An 8,292-nucleotide genomic window follows, 5' to 3' on the forward strand; every position below is an offset into this window, starting at 1 on the left:
TTAGGCATATGTGGTATCGATTGAAAGCTTAGAATCTAAACATTTCATATAACCATCACTTCTGCATTTATGTTACATAAAACAACAAAATAAGGCCTGAAATCATATGTCGCAAATAAGTGCAACTAGAGGTAATAAAACATTTGAGGAAATCTAAACAAAGAAATCCTTCTTTAAAACTGCATGGCTTTTCTCAGTAAAATTATGTTAATAACATGAAACAGCATTTGCAAAGATCTTAATGTGAGGTTTTTTTCGCCAAAAAAAAAAAATGTATAATTTGAAACTTTGAGAGGTAAATTATTTATAGCGTAATGTATTTCTGTTGGAAACTCAACAAAATAAAAAAAGCTCTACTAGCCTTCTACTAGATTCTGTGTGATTTTTTTTTTCATCAAATAGTATATTATGTGTCCAGAAGTGTTGGTTATTCGTGTTAGACATTACAGCTGATTTTCTAGAAAGATGAATGCATAATTCTGATTAAATGTTATGGCCAGCATCATCAAATCACTGCCAATCCTGTTCCAAAATAGCGAGTCCTCGCATGAGATAGTAGGGTCGCACGAGGCTAGGGCCAGACTTGATGACTATATTTTCCATCTGGATTTGACTGGATTATTTGGTTGACTGGTTTTATATTATAAGTTAATATTTTTTTTTTCCACCACCTGCATGGTCGTGCTCACATCAAGGTGGAAAATGTAGCATGTTTGCTGACATAACCTTTGCTATCAATCCAGCCAATTACGGTTACAACCTGGCTGTTACTAATAGTCCTGGCAATTTACGGCCAATTTTCCATCAAGGGAATTTAATTAATTGCTATTATGTAGCTGTGTGTGCATCCCTGATGATGTATTTATCTATGAGTCGCTTAAATATTGCTAGGAATTGCGTTCATTTACATGAAATTGACTGTAGTCCTCCCCTATCTCTTCTAATGAAGTAAAGCAGATTAGGGGAGATTTTTACACCGACAACGGCGAGCACCAGTTCCTGTCATCTCAACACATTGCTCAATAAATCTATTCTTGCACCGCGGATCAGCGAGATGAAAGTGGATGAGAAATTAATAAAATATGCTTATTATTTTTTAAATATATAGGACTTTAATATAGTCACTTGTGAAAAGAAGCTACTTTATATTCAAAAAACGTATAAGCTGTCAAAACGAGAACAATGATGAACAACTATTTTATCTATTTTAGCGCCGATGAGGTCACCGCTCTGGTTTAGCGATCACCTCCACCGCATGACTTACGTAGGATTGAAAATTAACAAAGAAATTAATTTCTGTGTTACCAGCCTTATTCCTTTGTGAAAACAGTCATCTTGCACTCCAGAGAGTGCTGATAGTGATCTATCAGCCTACTGGCTGAGGTGTTTGTGTATTGGGACTCTGCAAATGGTGGCAACTTAAATACAGTGGGGGTTTAAGGTGGTCTGCTGATTGGTCAGTTCAAATGTATCAGGTCTGAATATGAAAACTTGCACTCTGGGCTCTTTTTGCCTCTTCATCTCACTCTTTTCTCTGGCTCTTCTCTCTGGGCTCTGCTCTCCATCAGGCCTAGACTCTAGCTCTCAATGGCATCTCTCACTCTCTACCTTCTCTCAATCTTTCCATCCTTCATTCTCTTTTACTAAGGTAGTATGCATACTGGTTTCATATACATATTTCATACATCCAATTTGTAACTATTGTATCTAAACTGTAACCATCTACTGTAACAATATAAGGCTAAACTGTTATTAAACATTTCCTTTTCATCCATGCCTAGCTTCTCTCACTGTGCAAGCTATATACTTTTAAGTGCTCCATATTTCATTACACTAAGGTCATTGTACGGTTATAAACAATGCTCTCCCACATTAATAGCTATTCTAACTGCACTTATTTCTGTCATTGGTATAAGTAGCAGAAGGTGGTAATAGACAAAAAATTTGCAGTTTTATACCATCTTACTGTTAACATTTCTTTATGCCTTCTGAATACTACATGACTTTCAAAGATGTCGGATCGTGGTACCGTTCATATTATACAACTGTCTGTCTTGTCATGGAAGTCATAGCATTTTCAAATTACACAAGGAATCGGCGACAGGGGTAAACACATTACAAAACATTTCACTATTGACGAATCCCCGACGACTCAGCCTGGACTCCAAATTACGTTTCACAGCAGATTACACGCGGGAAGTGATACGAGATAAGAAAACATACAAATGCATGATCATATGTTACGCATTTCAGAATATGATGTTTATGTTTTTAATCATATATTTAATTGGTTACAATATGAAAAAGTACCTCCTACTGAACAATCTACCGATTTGCTTACCTGACTGGCCAAGAGAATTGACAATTTCTCTCCAACTCTTCTCTTTCTCCACCTGGTTGTGGTAGAGTTCAGAGGAAACATCAAATAGGCACTGGTGCTCCTGCCAATGTCCCACTATATTTTCCTCCTTAAAATCGTGTAGTGTAAACTCAGCATTAGTCACCTCAACATTCCTACAGCTTGAACCACTGTAGTAAAAAATCACTGCCTTACAAATCTTACTTCATTTCTAAATATATGTTTCTAGTTCTAATTTCAAAGTTCCCCCACCTTTTAGCCAATTAATTTCCATGAATTTTCTAGTCATTTGTGATTTCTGGAAAATTATTTTACTAAAGGATTTTACATACCTCTACATCAAGCAATTTCTAGCCAATTTGAGCTAGTTTTTCAGGCCTAAAAAACACTTTTTTAAAGGTGCACTCAGTAACTTTTGTCTTTGTGTCTTCTTGGACTTACATTGACACCTAGTGGCTTGGATGCAGCATCATTTAAAATCAATAGTTTTCAGTTTCAGATGCCATTGTAGAAATTTTTTATACACAGTCAGCCAAGATGTATTTAATCAATGAGTGTCGAAAGTGTCAAATAACAGGACATTACTGAAATAAAGCGAGTATTATTCAGTTGGTCATGTGATTTTAATATGGCAGCCTCCTTGTGCAGACCCTCTCCATGTAGAATAAAACCGCTTTTATAAGGTCCCTGAAAATGAGTCTTAATTTTAATGTGAGTGCTCATGATTTCCAACATATATTGCAAAAGTACAATACATGTTTTAAGGAGCTTGAAGAAAAAATTAATGAGTGCAACTGAGTGTACTGTATTTTGCACAACTGACAGTGCATGTTATTCCAAAGGAAAAACTTTTGTAGTCTATTGTCCAAATACATTTGCTCTGCCTCTTAAATGACTTTTCTTTTCGGTTGACGTCAACAATCTGTCCAACCACCTGGCTCCACTCTGGTATATAACGGATGCTTTCTAGAATCCGTTCAATTCGCACTTGATTAAATCAAGTTCCGTCCTACATTTTTTCTCATTAAATATCCTCTTTTACTCATAAATATGTCACATTACAGATGATACAGTTTGTGAATGCCGTTTCATGTTACCACAGACAAGTTACAATATAGTTGACCCAAAAATTAAAATTCTATTATTATTCACTTACCCTGATGCCATCCCAGATGTGTATGACTGTCTCTCTTCAGCAGAACACAAATGAAGAAGATAGAGCTTTGTCAGGTCTTTATAATGGATTGAATGTCTTCTGAAGCAAATCAATAAGTTTGTGTAAAAAAAAAAAATAATAATTAAATGTTCCTGCCAGGAACTGACGCGAAGTGTGAGATTATTTACAAAAAAAAGAAAGAATGTAACGTGAGAGTTCTGCCATTTCAAATAGCATTAGAGCACTGGATGGAGCACTGGATGGAAGCACCGATTTAAAGTTATAAAAGTTTTAATTATCGAATTGTTTGTTACATAAACCTATCAGTTCACTTCAGGAGACATTAATTGATGGACTTGAGTTGCATGGATTACTTTTATGCTACCTAAATGTGACTTTTGGACTGTCCAAGTGCTGGCACCCATGTACTTCCATTATAAGGACCTGACAAAGCTCTATCTTGTTCTAAAAGTCTTCATTTGAGTTCTGCTAAAGAAAGACAGTCATGGGATGGCACCAGGGTAAGTGACTGAGAGAATTTTCTATTTTTCAATTTAACTATTCCTTTAAATTATCAACACAAACTTAACATGAAAAAGACACAGACAAGTACAACCACCAATACAAAATGTGTAAGCTGGTTAGAGATCACTCTCCAGAGAGTTAAAATAAATATTGACAGGTTAGCCAAGTGAAGTTTGCTTCTGGTCGCCATAAAGCTGATCTCATGCCCTGGGGGATGCTTTCTCCTTGCACAAATTAATACCTTTGAGAGGTCGACTGAACGGCAGCAATAAACTCATTTGTTCCCCTATATAATGAAGAATGACTCCCCACAATCCCCCCTCGACCACCACCACTGGTACTTTGGTCCACTGGAATATGACTGTTGCCATGGTGACCTGGTCTTACCTCACCGCATCCCGAAGAGCTGCACACTCGCTCAGAGTCCTATGTTTGATGCCATCGAAATTGTTCTCCAGCTTCATGCAGCTCGGCGAGAGAGAGAGAGAGAGAGAGAGAGAGAGAGAGAGAGAGAGGCAAAGAAATTAGATGACATAGGAGATCTTTGTTTGGATGTTGTTTGTGTATGCAATACATTTCACTGATTGGGGTTGTTACATAGCCTTTGAACACAATCCACTCAAACATCATAAGTGAGACTGTTCCCCAGTGTTCTCAGCCACGAACTTCATAAAACTTTTTTTGGACAGTACTGGCTCACTGGGTGACCATGAGTGCATATTGTGGTTGTATTTGAAAGAAGTAGTTTTGTATATAACTGTCAGATGTGCTAGTCCATTCGGCAAGTTTTAACATGTATCCACCTTTTTCCTATGTCCCAAGATGCTTAGCGAAAAATATGCCGTTACTTCCTTTGTCAAGTTACCACAGCTGTTGTTGCAGCGTTCGTCCATTTATTCTTTCATTGTGGTCTTGGGATTTTGAGGAGAAATCCCAAAATCAAAAAAGTCATGAAGACAAAGAAAGTGCGAACAAAACCGGCACACTGTTTCTCCCAGATGCAGTTGAGATTTAATCTAAGCACAAACGCAACATTTTGAGCAAAATTAATGTTTGTTTTAGTGGAGTACCTGTGTTAGTTCAGCTTCAGATGTTTGTCAAGCTTGTCAACTTGTCACCCTGCATGTTCAAATCTATACTTGGGTTTTTTTCAACTTTTCCGATCGGATAGTTATTTCCTTTTAAATCTGTGCAAAAATGTAAACATTTGTTCAGCGGGTGATTGACTGGTGACAGGTGGTGCTTCGCTGCTGTCCGGGACACATCAGGATGCCATTTTAAACCCCAAATACAATGTGGTTTTTGACTTCCTCTGTATGTGTTTTTTGTGATCCAATCACAAAACATTACTATACTGGACTATATTTTGTGCTGACCTTTGCGATCGAATCATCCAAAGCATGTTTTATTTCTAGCTGTAAACAGGGTATTAAAATGACTGCAGCCAGAGCTAGGGAATGCTGTAGAACGACTTCCGGCAGAAGTCCCACCCACATTCGTTTCCCCAGTAAGACCCCCAGGAAAAAGGTGGATATGCTGAAAGTGTGACTTGATTGGACAGACCCAAATTTTGGGTGAATATCTGTCACAGCGCTGAAGACAAACACTTTGTAACTACAATATCCCTGCATCTTTATCATCAAAAATACAAATTACTTTTTGAAAGCATTCCAAATCCACTCCAAAAGTTACACTTCTGCTCTCCGTGTTCATGCACTTCCAGGGGTTGTGCTGCATGATTCATCAGCTGTGACACGGCCAACTCCTGGGCTGGACTGCAGTTGTCATGGCAATCGGCCTCTCAAGCCCCTGACCCCTGATGGTAGGTGCAGAGTTTGAATTAGGCCTGCTTGTACAGACAAGCAGGTAATTACAGGGAAACACCATTTACACTCTCCAGAACTCTAGATACATTGGGGTTTCTATTTTTTTTTTCTCCCCAATTTGGAATGCCCAGTTTCCAATGCGCTCTAAGTCCTCATGGTGGCGTAGTGACTCACCTCAATTTGGGTGGTGGAGGACGAATCTCAGGCCACCAATCCATGCATCTTATCATGTGGCTTATTAAGCGCATTAACGCAGAGACACAGCATGCGTGGAGGCTTCATTCCCTGTGGAATCCACGCACAACTCAACACGTGCCCCAACGAGAGCAAGAACCACATTATAGTGACCACAAGGAGGTTACCCCATGTGACTCTACCCTCCCTAGCAACCAGGCCAATTTGGATGCTTAGGAGGCCTGGCTGGAGTCACTCAGCATGACCTGGATTTGAACTTGTGACTCCAGGGGAGGTAGTCAGGTGAGCTACCCAGCCTCCCAATACATTGGGGTTTCTAAAAAAATATATTTTGTGAGATGCACATTGGTGAATTTCATAAAAACCTGTCAATAACATGTCCAGGTCATATTTAAAGCTGTAAATCGCTGTAAAAATATTTTCTCCTATACCAGCTTAATATGCAGAGACAGCCATAAGTAAGCCATTTATAGGTACATTTTCTTAAAAACTGTAAACACTGTGTGACTGTGGTGCTATGAAAATTACTCTGTTTGTTTTGAGTGACCAGTCTGAAGAGAGACAATAACATTGACTTGACCAATGGCGTGAGTTGGGGGCAGGACTATCTGTTTGTTCGATCAAAGGCAGAAGGGAGGCGTATTCAGGAAGCTGTTTCAAAAACGTGAAAGATTTTATTTTTGCAATTCCGTTTGGTGGTGCTAGTGCCGTAGAAATGATATAATTCAGCTTTAACCCCAAAATATAAATAAATATAGACTATTTTTGTACAATTTGAAAATCATTTTCATGACAATCAAGGACATTTCTCCCCACAATTTTGGTGAAAAAAACATGGATTACATTTTATACATCATTTGTCATAATTCCTTTAATTAATGATTAAAAAAAAGCATATTACAGTAACGAATTACAAAACAGCTAAACAGTAAATGTACGGGCGCATTAATATTTTTTGCGCTTAATGTGCTTAATTGTCATGAAAATAACGTCACAATGAAAAAACTCTTAAAGGTTCTAAATTATGTTTAATTTTCTTTATGCAAAATATATATATTTTTTCTTTTGATTTTGGAATGAAATGTGACCTGGTTATGTTTTTGTGAGATTCACCCACATAGTCAAGCAAACTGCTGACTACACTTACACATAATTTAAGAAGGGTAATTTTTAAATCGACTGCACTTGAGTTACACTGCACTAGTGCAATAAAGACACCAATGAAGAATGGATTTGCTCTTGTCAATAGTAACTAAGCAACCTACTTATTACACAGCAGAGCCATATAAAGAGAGAGTTGCGACAACGGAAGTTCTAAATGCTTGATCGTCACGTGATTCACGTAGACTTCAGATGTGCTTTTGCGGTCATTCCAAACTGTTAGAGTAGAGTGACAGAACTGCGATTTCTGATAATTAGTAGTCAATAAATGCATTTATTTTATATATTTATGTAACACACCGACATATGTATGTAGCATGAGTATGTTGTTACAGCGATGTTGTTTTTTAAAGATCAAATCAGCTAATATTTGAGGATTAGTGTTCACTTACCGTTATTTGCCTCAACTTATTTGAGGCTAGGGTTTCTGTTGCCTTTTTATGTTACCTCATGTTCATTGTTTTCACTAATCTCATGGTAACTAATGTCATATTTATGACTTTTCAGATAGTACAGAGACAGGCTGGTGACAGGTGATTTCCAGCTCGCGACCGCACAATGGGTCAATGAACTATTAACTATTAGCAGCAGTTACGTAAATGTAAAATTTAGTGAAATGAAGCTTATTGTTTACAATTCTTACAATTCTATATATAGTAATATAATTATTCATGTATTATAAATATTATATATCTAATGTATAATTCTTACAATACTTATTCATATACACAATATATTCAGCTTTAAAACAACTTAAGCATACTCGTATATAAACTGCCGTTCAAAAGTAATGAGGCTGAAAATTCAGCTTGGCATCACAGGAGTAAATTACATTTTAAAAACAGTTATTTTAAATTGTAATAATATATTACGATATTACTTTTTTTGTATTTTTATTCAAATAAATGCAATAACTATTTACAGCAATTCATGAATACATTTCTAATAAATTAAATAGCATGCCAAGCATTTTGTATGTGTCCTTTCTTTCATGTTGTCGTTGCATAGTCTTCACCATGGTTTGCTGTGCTGCATGGGGATGCTCCAATCGCTCAGAGAAAGGTGTGCGA

At 37.2% G+C, this 8,292-nt stretch overlaps 1 long non-coding RNA gene across 1 annotated transcript in view; it reads right to left on the reverse strand.

The window, feature by feature from the left end:
• LOC127634155 (uncharacterized) overlaps positions 1-8,292 on the reverse strand; it is an 89,221-nt gene that overhangs the window by 40,802 nt on the left and 40,127 nt on the right. Inside the window, exon 3 of the long non-coding RNA XR_007969325.1 lies at positions 4,428-5,856. This is a non-coding gene — a long non-coding RNA (uncharacterized LOC127634155). The remainder of the gene's footprint in view (positions 1-4,427; positions 5,857-8,292) is intronic.

Source organism: Xyrauchen texanus, chromosome 41 (genome assembly GCF_025860055.1).
Source record: "Xyrauchen texanus isolate HMW12.3.18 chromosome 41, RBS_HiC_50CHRs, whole genome shotgun sequence".
Classification (NCBI taxonomy): domain Eukaryota; kingdom Metazoa; phylum Chordata; class Actinopteri; order Cypriniformes; family Catostomidae; genus Xyrauchen; species Xyrauchen texanus.